The sequence below is a fragment of the Acinonyx jubatus genome, chromosome C1 (genome assembly GCF_027475565.1).
Source record: "Acinonyx jubatus isolate Ajub_Pintada_27869175 chromosome C1, VMU_Ajub_asm_v1.0, whole genome shotgun sequence".
In the NCBI taxonomy this organism is placed as follows: domain Eukaryota; kingdom Metazoa; phylum Chordata; class Mammalia; order Carnivora; family Felidae; genus Acinonyx; species Acinonyx jubatus.
This window is the reverse complement of record NC_069381.1, coordinates 196570462-196585741: the sequence shown is the minus strand read 5'-3', so window position 1 is coordinate 196585741 and position 15280 is coordinate 196570462.

Sequence of the window (15280 nt, the reverse complement as noted above, 5' to 3'; positions counted from 1 at the left end):
TGTCTATATAGCCTTATCACCATCTAACACACCGTAAACTTTACATATAAATAAGAAGGTAATTTTATTAACTTATTGGATGTTCCATAATGAAATAATGTAATAAAATTAGCCTCTGAGAAGCCTCTGGAAAGGAGCCTTTCCCATTTGAATGCATGTAAAAACATTGCTTGAAAAAATATGATCTCTTTAATAGAGAAGAGACTCACAAAAATGAAGTACCAGTTTTTCAGGGAACCTGCTGCTTTTGATATAGAATCCTGTTGGACTTGGTGTAGGAAATCAATCAATAAAAATAGCTGGTAGGTGGTAAGAACATATCACGATATTAGAAAAAGGGTATATTCTCTCCCTCCCTCCCTCTCTCTCTTTGCTTTTGTCATATGGAGCAGAAAAACCAATTTCTTCCTTATGTAAAGAGACCAACGGAGACTGACTCCTTAGATACTGAGAGGGAGTGCATTTTCCTAAAGCCACTGAAAGCCTATGGCTAAGGAAGAAAGGCTTCAGGGGGTTTTAACACTCTTAGAATTGGGTTGATGACAGGGAATCCACAATCCCTCGATAAGCCAAATAAGTCAGAGTGAGTTAAATATAAGCCGAAGGTAGGTTAGTATCAGGTGAGGCTCCAATTTATAAAGATTGGCTTAGAGCAAAATCAATTTTTCAATACAAGAGAAGCCCTAACTATTAATATTGTTGAATGGATTGCTAAAATTAAAGCATTCTATGAAATTTTATGGTAAACATTCTTCCTGGTTTTCATTAGTTAAAAAAAAAAAAGTCATTGGTTGTAGTCACTTCCAGGCTTGACATGTTGCTGTAGCCCACACACTATGATAAAGAATGCTATTAACCTGTGAAATCTGTGGTGTACAGTTGAGGTTATTTTGGGGTTGATGGATTTGTGCTGCTTCATTCACATTCTTATAAATGTTAGATCCCTCTTGTGACTAATGATACAGCATGAGTTTGCAAGACCAGCTTGATGGTTTGGGGATCAGATCTGAGGCCCTGGCCTCATTAGCACAGTAACTAACGAGCTGAGCTAATTGGTCACACACCAAAGTAACTTACAAAATGATTATTTATGGAACACCAAAGATAAGGTCTTCAAGTATATTTGTGGCAAGCCCAGCATTTCGGTTTCTTTATATGATTTAAAAATAAGAGTAGTAATAAACAGAATAGTGCATCATACTTCCAGGCATGAGGTTTACAATTCTGAACAATTTCCTAAAGGAATTTTTTGACCATAATTCTCCTTTTTTAATAAACATAAAATCATCATGCTCCATCTGAAAATTATTGCCATCATCTATATGTTCCCACCAGCCAAAATCAATTTTGAAGCTTTATTTACTGTCATAAAATATAAAATATTATATTGTTTGCTTTTACAAACTCCAAATGTACTTCTTGAAATGTCTGATATGTCCTTTCTTGCTCTTCCCCTTTCTGTCCATTCCATCTCTAACAACCAGGCTCAAAAAGGAAAGTATGTGTCTTTTGATAGGCTTTTCTACAAATGTATGCAGGTGTTAATATCATTTCAAAATATAAAATATAATTTGTATACAGATAGATAGTATGGATGAAACTGTTATTTAATGAGTAGGTTAACAAAATGAGTGCAAACAAGAATATGAGACTGTTATATATAAGTAAAAACTACAAGTAAAGAAGAGTCCTGGCATTCAGTTGCTAAATTACGTGCAAATCTAATGGCCAACATGGCACTAGACAATAACTTTCAGGGTTAGCTTCTCTTTAGGACAGATGTCATTTGCAATTGATTGGTTTCTACAAGTGAAACACCTAACTGCACAGACACTAAACTCTAAGCAGTAGTGAACAGTAAGTCAAAGGAAGTTGTATTCTCTAGTTATATGGTCCTTAGGTGGTCTTATTTACATGATATTAAAAGATAACAGCATTATCTTTTCTACAAATTTCTGGTAACTTAATGTGAACATGTGATACAAAAGAATAAGTGATAAGGTGGTGGGGTTTTGTGGCAGAGCTTTGTGTAGTGATTGTGTAATTGTGTAGTATCCCACACTCCCTTTCTCTATTCATAGATTCCCAAGATCACCTTTCTTAGGAAATTTTATCTTACACCAACTTCTGAATAGTCCCGTGGACGGTTGCCTTTCTTGACTTTCTGATCTTCCCTATCCCATGCCATTCTGCTTTGGGACTGATCACTACCCTTTTTTGACGTTAACAATGCCTACGTTTTCTGGAAAATAGGCCACCCTCGATTGGATGCAGAGGGATAGATGGACAACCTGCTACACCTCCTTCTATTCTCCACCCTTTAACCCTTTAGCTCCATACCTCAGTGGGCTGAACAGATATATCTGACTCACTTATCATGTTAGGAGTAAAGAGAATTACTACACAAAAATTTTAAGCAGTATGCTGCATGTCATTATTCTCAGTGCCCGAGGGAAAAGCTCCCAAAGACTAGAACCTTTGTAGAGGTTTTCCTTTGTGGACACAACTCAGATTCCTTCCTTCCTTGATCTCCTACCCTCAATTCCATATTTCTCAGCACTTGCTTTCTTATTCATACATACACTGTATGAACCTCCAGTTTCCCTTTTGGGAAACTCACTTCTCCATTCACAGGGATGTGTCTGATCTTCCTCTACCATTTAATCTTTAGAAATAATAATGCAGAGCATGTTTCTAAATATCTGAGTTATTTAAGCTAGAATGTCATCCCTGGTGGCTTCACCATGATAGACTAAAGTGGGCACTAATTGAACTCAAATGGCTTTCTTCTTTCTTTCCCATCCCTCCTCCAATGTTAAACACAGATATACTCTCTCATTGGAAGTTTTCAATTACCAAGTTTAATACATACACAGACACACATATTTCTGAGGGATAGAGGTACTTCTCAGAGAGGAAGAGAAACCTTTACCTAAGCATAACAATTTGCCACTGCTCACACATATATATATTTATAACACTTTATCTACATTTATTGCCCTGAGGTACCCTTTAACAAAGTTTCCTCAAAACTATGCCTTTTTCAAGTAACTCTAGAGGAATTTGCCTTTGCTCCGATACTTTTAATACAGAAAGAACTGGATAAACTGAAATGACTGCATTGCTGGGAGCAAAATGGAGCATCTCTGTTTCACTTATTTTAAGCAGAAGGAAGAGCCATAAGAGGACTTCTTTACCTCATGCCCAAGTATCATTTCCTGTCTTCCCAGGAATCAGCAGGGGTGTTCTTTCAGTTAGACTTACTCTGTTTGGCAAGAACATGACAGAAAGTTCTAAAGCATTTTTTATGGGCTGAATTGTGTTTCCTCAAAATACGGGTTTAAGTCCTAACACCCAGTACTTGTGAATGTGACTGTATTTTGAAATGGGGTCTTTGTAGATGTAATCAAGTTAAGGTTAAGTCATACTGAATTAGGTAGGGCCCTAATCCAATATGAATAGTGTCCTTATAATAGATGAGATGAAGGAGGGATCTTCTCCTGGAGACGTTGCAGAGATCATGGCCCTGCCAACACCTTGATTTTGAATTTCTGTCCTTTCAGAACAATGGGGGAATACATTTATGTTGTTTTAAGCCTCTCAATTTGTGGTACTTAATTACAACAGAAGTAGCAAACTGATAATATAACTATAATCGTCATCATCATAGATACTGTTAAAGATATCTACTATGTGGCATTCACTATGTCATTTGCTTGACTGATTTGCATGCTAGATGATGACAGTGTAGATTCTTGAGTCAGAGTTCCTGAGTTCAAATTCTGGCTCAAACTAACTAGCTGTGTGACATAGGACAAGTTATACAGCTGTTACCTAGTTTTTCTTTTATTTTCTCAAATCATTATAATAGCCTTGAAAAATAGATATTAATATCTCCATGTAACAGTAGAGCCTTCTGAGGCATTGAGAAATTTACCTATAATTTGACTATAAACCTATGAAAATGCAGTCAGTAAGTGAGCTATCAGATGTATTTCAATTATACTTTTTAACTTCTTATTTTTAAATAATTTCAAATTCATAGTATGATAGGGAAAAATAGAATAAAAGAGTCTGAAAGGGAAAGGTTAGAACCTTGGGTGGGGAAAAAACACATGCTTTGGAACAATGCTCAGAACCTCTGGCCTCTAGCAAACTCCTTCAGGCAGAAGGTTCCTCTTAAGAATGTAACAGACACCACCTAACCTCCCCCCCCCCCTCAGGTTTCCCTCAGGAAATTGACAAAAGATCTGACTAAAAATAAGTAGACTGTAAAACAGTTGACCCACAAGGAAACTGGTATGGCCATAGACCACCCCTCATATAGTGGAAACAAGCCAATCAAAAAGGAATGACTAGGCATTTAGAGTTACCTAGCCAGTAAGGGTAGAACCTGAGGAGAAACCAGGGAGAAGGAAAGGGGGCCAACCAAACCCTATAAAACAGTCCTTTGCCTATAGTCCACAGGTATTCACTTTCCCATGCCCCCTCTCTGCAAAGAGAGATTTCATACTATCCTTACTTTCTAATCTTACACTTTAATAAAGTTTTACCTGCTGCTCCTTTTATTCTGAGCACCTTTTCATTCTTCAAAGCGGCAAGACAATGAAACCTGGGTATTGAAGTAAAATATCCTACAACAATAGAAAAATTATAAGAATAATACAAAGAATTCTCACATCCTTTTACCTAGACTCCCCAATTGTTAACTTTTTTTTATCACATTTTTCTCATCATTGGGTTTCTCTCTCTGTCTCTTTGTGTGTGTGTGTGTGTGTGTCATATAAAATATATATTATTTTTTTCCTAAGCCACTTGAGGTTTAGACATGTGTCCTTTTCTTCCTTGATACTTAAATATGTGGTTCCTGAAAAAAATATGTAGTTCCTAAAAACAAGAGCCCTCTCCCATCTAATGAAAGTACAACCATGAAAATGAGGAAATTAAGACTGATACTTAGCATGTTGTATATTTATTAAATGAAATGAATTTAATCTAAGAATAGCATACATACAAAAAAGTACACAAATCATAGACACACAGCACATACACACCTTAATGAACTTCCACCTGGTTAGCACACCCAGATAAGTACCTGGCAGATCAGGAAATAGATCGTTATCAGCCCCCAAAATCTTCCCACCCCATGTCCCTTCCCAGTTACTTCTTCCTCTTCTACCTCCTCCTCCTCCTCAAAGGTAACCATTATCCTGACTTCTATAAATATAGATTAGTTTTGACTGGTTTTGAACTTTATATGAAAGGAATTACATAACTATGAACTATGTTCTTTTTTTTTTCCTGCTTTAAAAGACTGACTTCCTTCACTCAGTATTAATATATGAGGTTCATTCTTGTTGTTGAGTATCTCTGTAATTTGTTTATTTTTTAATGCTGTCTAGTATTTCATTGTCTGAATATATCTCAGTTTATCCATTCTGCTATGGGACATGTGGATTGTTCTCAGTGTTGGACCAGATGTGCCCACATGTATACAATTCTGTTGGAGTTACTAGGAGTACAATGGTTAGGTCATAGGGCATGGAAAAGTTCAGTTTTAGTACATACTGTACTGCCAAATAGTTCACCAAAGTGATTGTACATTCTTCAGTAGTCAGTGAGAATTCCAGTTGCTTCATATCCTTACCAACACTTGGTATTATTTTTCTTTTTTAATTCTAGCCTTTGTGGTGGATGTATGGTTGTATCTATTGTGGTTTTAATTTGAATTATTCTGATGACAAGTGAGATTGAATATTTGTTCATGTACTTACAGACTATAGTACTTGAATATACTACCTACCTGACCCCAGAGTTAATTTTCTTTTAAGTTGTCATTCTGTATATTTTTTATACATCATGAAGGAAAGTTTTACTTGGTCAATGTGAATTAAATGAATACTATAATAATAATCCTGTAAGAGCACCATCGTCAGTTGTTGTGTTATCTATATATTATTGCACATATACCAAATTACTTTAAAACTTGCTATCTTAAAACAATAAATAAACATTTATTATTATTATTATTATTATTCTGTAGGTCAAGTATTTTGGGGCACACAAACTAGGTTAGTTAAGTGGTTCTAGCTCGGGGTGTCAGGAATCACAGGGTTACAGTCAAGATGTCAGCTTGAGCATCTCAACAAGGACTGGAGGTCTTGCTTCAAAGATGGCTCACTCATAAGGCTGGAAAGTTGATGCTGGCTAGAAGCAGGAGACCTCAGCTCCTCACAACATGGCTGTCTCCATAAGGCTGCTTAAGTGTCCTTACAACATGGTGGTTGGCTTCCACCAGAGTGAGTGATCCAAGAGATAGGATGGTGGGTACAATGTATTTGATGACCTAGCCTGTGAAGTCACACTTGTCATTTCCAAGGTACACTTTTGGCTATACAGGGGACCCATATTCAGTGTGACTACACAAGGGTCATCTTAGCGGTTGGCTGCCACAGTTACTCTTTAAACTCAGTTACCCAAGGTTTTTTGTTTGTTTGTTTGCTTGTTTGTTTTTTAAATGTAGATGGAGAAAAAATTACTTAATACATGTGTATTGACATGACAAAAGCAATAAATTGATTTTTAGGGTAGCTAACTTCTATTTCTTATTAAGTGTTTCAGAGATTTGTAAGAGTAAATAGGTTTGGATATCTTTAAGTTCCTTTTACTCCTTTCTGTTCCTCTTTCTCATATTTGATGAAGTTATGGAGTAAACAGATTTGGTGTGTATGAAAGTATTTTGCAGTGAAGTCAGCATCTGTATAGAAGATTGACAATCAGCAACTACTTCTCTTGGTTAGCTGTGGGATAAGGGATGAACAAAAAGAAAGAAGGGGAGGTTCAGACAGACGGAAAGCCTGGGCAGGTCAGAGTTACTGCATATTAAAGGTTTTATTTCTTCTAAGATAAGCATAAAATATTGTATATCTCCTGTCTATCTGTCTGTCTACCTACCCACCTCCCCATCTATTTCTAACATCTTTTACTGAGTGGGCCAGTCATCTTTTTATGTTTAACACTTATCTGAGAAATGAGTGAATAATTACAAGTGAAGTAGGCATTAACAAAATGTTTTTGTTACTCCAGCATTTAAATCCATTAACTTTTCCATGTTGTCTTGCTGTTTGCTAACAGTAAGTAATCTAACGTATTATGACAAAGTCTACTCACTGTTCAACAGTTTCTCTTGATTGTACTCAAAGCTATACTTTTTAAATTTTTTTTTAATTAAAAAATTTTTTTAATGTTTATTTTTGAGAGAGAGACAGAGCATGAGCACGGGAGGGGCAGATAGAGAGGGAGACATACAGTCTGGAGCAGGCTCCAGGCTTTGAGCTGTCAGCCCAGAGCCAGACACGACGCTCGAACTCACGAAGTGCGAGATCATGACCTGAGCCGAAGTGGGATGCTTAACTGACTGAGCCATCCAGGCGTCCCTAATTTTTTTTTTTTAATTTTTTATCTTTATTTAATTTTGAGAGAGAGAGAAAGAGAGAGAGCACGAGTGAGGGACGAACAGAGAGGGAGGGAGACACAATCTGAAGCAGCCTCTCCTCTGTCAGCTCAAAGCCCAATGTGGCGCTCGAACTCAGGAACTGTGAGATCATAAGATCATGACCCAAGCCAAAGCCAAGAAAGAGTTGGATGCTCAACTGACTGAGCCACCCAGGCAACCCTTTAAAGTACTTCTTCTTTTTTTTTTTTTTTAATGTTTATTTACTTTTTGAGAGACAGAGAGTGAGCAGAAGAGGGGCAGAGAGAGAGAGAGAAACACAGGATCTGAAGCAGGCTCCAGGCTTTTAGGCCGTCAGCACAGAACCTGTCATGGGGCTCGAACTTACGAGCTATTAGATCATGACCTAAGCCTAAGTTGGACGCCCAACTGACTGAGCCACCCAGGCGCCCCTAAAGTACTTTTTTTTTTTTTTTTTATGGAATTAGCCTTTTGGTTCTGAACTAAAGTACTTTTTAAAATATATTCTCCTATTTCTAATCTTCTGGGAATATGTCTAAGTTAAATAAAAAAATAGACCAAAGCTGTCTGACCTAAGATGTTTATCCTAGTATCAAAATAATTAACATTTAATGAGAAAATACAGACATGGTGCTTAGCTCTTTTATATGTTTACTGTCGCAACCCTATAAAGTAGCTGGTATTATTACCCTAATTTTTATGAATGAGAAAATTACAGTTTAGAGAGATTAAGAACTTGACTGAGGTCACATAGCTAATAAGTGGTGGAGCCAGCCAGGAATTGAACCAAATCATTGATTCTGAAAACATCTTCTTAACTTGTTTAAAAAGTTACATGTTCCACAATAGAAGGATGCTTATGTGCATTATAACTTCAATATAATATTATATAGTTATTGGAAATTATGTGCCCAAATAATTTTTATTGGGTTTTAAAAATACATATAGTTTAATAGTAAACAAAAGAATAAGATACACACTTATGATACTCACATTATAATCTCAGCTATAGAGAAAATTAAATATGTATGAGTATCTACAGGAAAAAGAAAAGGGAAGTAGTATATACAGATATTAATGATGTTTATCTTTAAATGTGGTAAGACTATGGATGATTTTTTATTTTTTTATTATGCCTTTTTTTTCATTTTCTGTTTTGATGTTTCTTCATTTTTGAGAGACAGAGAGAGACAGAGTGCAAGTGGGGGTGCAGTAGAGAGAGAGAGATACAGAATCTGAAGCAGACTCCAGGCTCTGAGCTGTCAGCACAGAGCCCTACGCAGGGCTCGGACTCACGAACTGTGAGATCATGACCTGAGCTCAAGTCAAACACTTAACTGAGGTGCCCCTTATTATGCATTTCTATAATGAACTAGCATTACTCTTATAATCAGGAAAAAAGTAATAAAACCCTTCAATACCATATAAAAGAGAGGAAATATAAAGACTTGGTTTCAATGATTAAAGGAATAAGGCTGTTTAATAACTGCTGTATCTGTTAAAAGGTACAGACCATTCAATTAGATCTGTTTCTGATGTGTAGGACTATCAGATGTTCACACGCAATGTAATGTTCTCCTGCTTGCTGTATTCCCTTTTTCTTTCTGCCTTATGTTGGCGATAAAGCAGAAAGTGTGTGTTTCTCATTGGGAAGTTGGCATTTGAACGAGACCGCTGCTTTTCTCAGCTTAAAGAAGATAAAAGGAGTTATCAAGTAATGTTTTCTTTCACCTAAGGATGTTGGTCCCACTCCAACAATTGGAATTGATTGAACTCCAGTGCTTGCAAATTTAAAAGCCTAACACAGGGATTCGCTCACTCTGAATTTTACAAATCAATGGATAAACTCAAAACAAAAACCCATTACAGAGCACCTTAATGTTTATCTGTTTGGTAAGATAAACATTTGTAAATGAGCATTTTCAACTGTGAGCTTCAAGAATAGCACTATGAGATCTATATTGGATATTAAAAATTTGCATAGAACTATAAAGGTAGGACAAACCCAAAGAAGAAAATTGCTTTTTGAAAAATCAAGTCTTCAGATCCATATTTTCAATTAAATTATGTTTCATTCATCTAGACTAGAGTCATTTCTCTTGACTTTTAATAACATTTTTATTATTGCCTATGTAATGTAGCATCACATGAAACAAGTGTGTGCCGATTAAGAGTATTGCTTCATGGAAGCCTGTAAAGCATTGAACCAGGCAAAATAAATGATATTAAATAGATTTATATTTGATGAGCATAATGATTGCTAATTAGTTTTCCATTTAGCTCTGATCTTGTCAAATCCAAATCTTGACATTAATTTTCGACTTCAACAGGGTGCCTGGGTGGCTCAGTTGGTTGAGCATCCAGCTTCGGCTCAGGTCATGATCTCATGGTTCGTGAGTTGGAGCCCCATGTTGGGCTCTGTGCTGACAGCTCAGAGCCTGGAGCCTGCTTCGGATTCTGTGTCTCCTCTCTTTGCCCCTCCCTCGCACGCTGTCTCTCTCTCTCTCTCTCTCTGTCTCTCAAAAATTAACATTAAAAAAACTAGTTTAAATTTGGACTTCAGTGCTTTGCTTACTGAGATCAACCAAACTGGAGGAAAAGATGAAAAAAAAACCATAGATCTGTATGGAATCCATACTTTTGCATAAAAAGATTAATTCTTCAACTTCAGTCCATAGACTTAAGGGCCTTAACATCGAGATCAGAGCTTTTACACATTGTCTTTGATGATGCACCAGGTTCCCTCCTCCCAATTTGTCACAGACTAATAGTTTGATAAAATACAATAAAACTGAAGTACTAGAATAGTGGAAGCATGAAAATAAAGACATACAAAACAGAAACACATTTTTTATTAGTAGTTTCAACAGGTATACATTATTGTCAAATATTTCTAAAAGTTTTAAATCCTTACTCTTAATTTCTGTACTTCTCTTCCCATGAACCAACAACACACCATTCTTGGACCTGCAGCAGGTATACAGACCACAGTTCAGTGTGGCAGTGGGTTTTGCCGTTCACCTCCAAGCCCCATGCTGTTTTTTGGCTCAGGCTGGAAATCTAATAGGGACTTCAGATTAGGGACTTCTTTAACCCAGAGAATTTGATGAGGCTAACTTTGTCATCCTCACCTCCACCTTCCCTTGAGGAAGTCTACAGACTATAATTATACCTGTGTGGTACCCAAATCCATCATTTGTAGTGTCCTGATGTTCTCCTTGGATTTATAAACACTGAGGCATTTGTTCCCAAGGTTCAGCTAGCTGTGGTTTCACTAGGATTCAAATTTAGGTTTGCTTGCATTCAGAGACCACCTAATCTAATCTAGCCTTCCACCTAAAATAAAATGTTATGCTCTGGGAGATTTGGTGCTGGGCACTTTTTTCTAAGGACAATTCTAGAAGTCCAGTGCATGGTCCTTGTTGCCATAGATCATTAACATGGTTAAGGTCCCGATGCCACATTGATCCTCAACCTTTATGTGGCTATTAACAATCTACTTGGTATGCATAGCATTATGAGTAACTTTATAGCCACTCAGTGTATTCCAATTAGGAGTTATTTCCCCCCACATTACTCCATTTATTCCTAACTAGGAATTAACTCTCAAATTAACTACAGCATGTTCATTTACCTCTGAAAATGAAATGTGTGAGTTGTTGAATGTCAAGCTCTGCCTCATGAGAAGGAAACTCTAGAGTGAATTCTCATTCAGCACGGGTAAGATAAGATTATTTGCCTTTTTTGGCAAATTATTTGGTGGTGAAATATGCTGATCATATTCTAGTGCTGAATATTTACCTATTAGACTGATGATATTCGTCACCAGTTTATCTGTAGGAATATTTTAAAGACAGATTGGGTTTAGAGTAAATCATTTAGGATGGATGGAACTTGCTTTAGGAAGTAGCTTAAATGTAAACAAGGTTAAAAAAAAAGCTCAAAATATGCAAATATTCAGAGATACAATTTAGGTGCTTCAGAAATGCCATGTATTAGTGGAAGCCACATTGATGGGTCCATGTCTTAGGATGGTTGTAGGCACCTGAGTGGCTCAGTTGGTTGAGCAGCAACTCTTGATTTTGGTTCAGGTTATGATCCCAGTGTCATGGGATTGAGCCCTGTGTTGGGCTCCATGCTGAGCATGGAGCCTGCTTGACATTTTCTCTCTCCCTCTGCCCCTGCTTGTGTGCTCTAATAAATAAATAAATAAGTAAACAAAGAAACAAATAAGGTCGTTGCACAAGATATCTTCATTTTGCCTTAATCCTTACTTTTCCCATTCCATTCCAAACTATTTCAAGAGCATATGTTGGTCATTTCTGAGTTGATACTGGGCCAGGACTCACTCAAGAGCACCAAATTCCAAAACAGCCACTTGTGCACACCTACTTCTTCTGGATTCACCATGCAAGATGCGTGTACTAAGGATGAGGCCAGGCCTATGAATACTGTTTATTACTTTATGGGTTTGGTGCCAATACCCTGTGTGGAATTCCTAAGCCTGAAAGATTGTGCTGGACTACACAGGGCTGAAACCATCAACTATGTGTCTTTCGTCAAAGACCTAACTAAAAGGAATTCCTCCGGATCTTCTTATTCTAGTGACAGAAAGAAAGAGAGAGAGAGAGAGAGAGAGAGAGAGAGAGAGAAAGAAAGAAAGAAAGAAAGAAAGAAAGAAAGAAAGAAAAGAAAAAGAAAGAAAGGGGTGGGTGGGATGATATTCTCCCCCTAAGATCTAGAGTGAAGTGGGCTAATGCTCTACTCCAGGCCAAGCATTCCTTTTGCAAAATAGAAAGTATGGTTTGGGTGGCTGGTGAGGGGGAGGCAGCAGAAGGAGTTAATTTGTGTATGGAAAACAGTGCCTCTTCTCTTCAGCAGCTGGTGGGGAAGTCATTTTAATGAGACAAGTCAGAAAGGATAGGATCTCTAAGAAACCAAATGAAGCTGGAGGACATTGACAGAGAAGTGGAAGGTTTTGTTTCCTTACCGTGCTTCCTTACCATGACACTGAACGTTCTTCCCTCTGACTCAACACCATGGCCAGCAAAGGTTCTCAGAAACTAACATTGCTTCTCCTTAACAGTGGAGGGCAGGGAAGACTGCACCCTTGATCTGACCCCAGAGGCCAATGATGTGTATTGTCCAACAGATGGTTAATGCTGTGGTCATGATTTACCTCCCCAGGCATGTCTAGGGTCTGCCAGCTCTATCAATGGAGAAGTGAACCAGAAGATAATGCCTCTTCCCTACCAGTCTTCCATATTGCTTGTGCTGCTTCATTCCTCCCACATTCCATTTAAATTAAGGGAGGCACAAGCCCCTGCTGCTTTGCATTGTGATGAGCTGTATCTGATCGCAGCCTCTGAAAGGGCTTGCTATGTGGCAGATCAGCTAGGAGCATGAATCAATTAAAAGGCTATATAGGTTCAGCCTCTCAGGCCATGGCACAGTCAGCTTCACACTGTCTTCATTATATATGAAATCCCCAAAGAGAATAATCCCTTATCTAAACTTTCATTATATTTTATAGTAGAATGAATATGGATCGATAATAACTTTTGTTCTAATATAACATTAGTTTCTGAAGAATTTCACTCTTTTCCTCTTTCTCTATCAAGAAATCAAATTATAACCATAAAAATAAAAGCTTTTCTCCTTTAGGACTCTGTGAACAGTGGTTCTCTTTATAATATTAATATTTTAGCTTATATTTTAAAATAAGCTTTAAAATATTATAAAATAAGATTTTATACAATGTAGAATTAAATTTGCTTTTCAGAACATGAACTTACATTTGGATGTTTTTGAAAATTAACCTTTTTTACATAAAAGCTATAGGGGAGGAAAACTTTTTTCTAGGTTCTTTGGCCTAATAATTAGATTGACACAGACAAGTTAACAGCAGAAAGACCATTTAATTTTGTGTGTATGGGAGCTCATAGAAATAGAGATTCAAAGGAGTGACCAAAGCAGGCAGCTTTTATACCTTTTATTCAAATACACAATTATTTGTGAATTATTTTGACCAAGGGGTTTGGGCTTGGTGTAGCAAATTAATGAATAATTAGCAAGGTTTGTTTATACACCGTTGGCCAGGAATTGCCTACCTCTGGTGAGAAGCATGCCTCCTACCTACCAGGTGCAAGGAGGGTACTCTTCACATGGGGAATTTATTTCCTGCTTTCAGAGGGACAGAAGACATTTCTTGCATGAGATATTTCTTAAGTAATTTTAATTTTAGTAGTCAGTATCTTAAAGTGGCACATTTTGAGGTGGCCTGTCCTGAATCCCATCGCTATGAAATTAGGTCATATATTATTAATACATAATAATTATATATTATTTTTAATTTAAGTTTTTAAAACTGGGAAGTCCATCAAATATATGGGCAAGAATGGAAAATAAAATTATAGGAATTCATTCTTTATATATCTACTACGAAGCTTTAGTAAAATAGTATTATGCCATTTATACCTGAATACCTTCTGAAGAAATCCAGATGTAACTGTGGCCATCTTTAATTCCCCCCCTCCCATTACCCTCCCTTGCTATGAGACATAATCACTATTATGAAATCAATGTGCATCATTCCTGTGGTTTGTATATTTTTATTCTATATACATAGAAACTATATAGTCTTAGTTTACATCCCGTCATACTGTGCATATCTTTCTCCAACTTGATTTTCAAATTCAACATTTCAGATAGAATTTTTGACCTGGGGATCCTGGAACATGTATACAGCTAGATAAACTCCAAGCCTTAATTAATTAATTAATTAATTAATTTATTCAAGAGAGCACAAGCACACACGCCAGCAGGAGAGAGGGCAGAGAGAGGGAGACAGAGAATCCCATGCCGACTCTTCACTGACCTGAGGCTCCTCCTCAGAATCCATGAGACCATGACATGAGCTGAGCCGAAATCAAGAGTCGGAGGCTTAACTGACTGAGCCACCCTGGTGCCCCAACCCCAAGCCTTTAAATTTGTGCTACCTGAACTTCTGAAAGTATAGGCGGTTGCATAATTTTCTGAGAAATAAGTTCATAGCTTTCTCAAAATTCTCAGCTTTATCTTTGACCTCAGAAGTCTGTCTTCAAAATTTTGAGATTTCATTAACATACAAAGCTTTCTTTCTAATCGAGATGTGTAGTTCATTTATTTCCTGTATTTTTTCCTATATGTTCTTCTATTCTGGGTGCAGCATTGAAAAAAATGATGATTCTATTGATAGGCTTTTTTTTTTTTCTTTTGGGAGGTAAGGCACGCTGTTTTGAGGGCTGGGAAGGACTTAGTAAAACTGCAGGTGCCACTCCGACCACTCGAGGGCACTAGCACAATTAAAAACAGAAAAGGCATCTTTTCAGAGCACAGAAATACAGATGCCAAATGAGTTGCTTGCAAGATCTTCACATATTTATTTATCTCTGTTTACAGATCCCTACATCGAGCTTCTAACATGTTCTAAAACTTTTGTGTTCAACCTATTTTCATGTTACCAGTCTTATAAAATTTAAAGCAGACCTGAAAGAGACGCCCTTAAATGAAGAAGAACACTGCGGCTAGATTCTGACTCATTATCTAGTCATTGCTGAATTTTTAAGATGCAGTTACTGGTCAATTAATTGATATCTTTATCAATGAAAAATAACGTAATTTAAGAGTTTACATAGAAAAAGGAGCCTCTTCATTTAAGACTTTCCTAAAAATGCTGTGTCATTTGTGCCTCCCTCGTTACACATCCACTCTTTGGGAACACTCCCTATCTTTTTTTTGCCAATTAAGAAGGCTGTGGGCATTTTG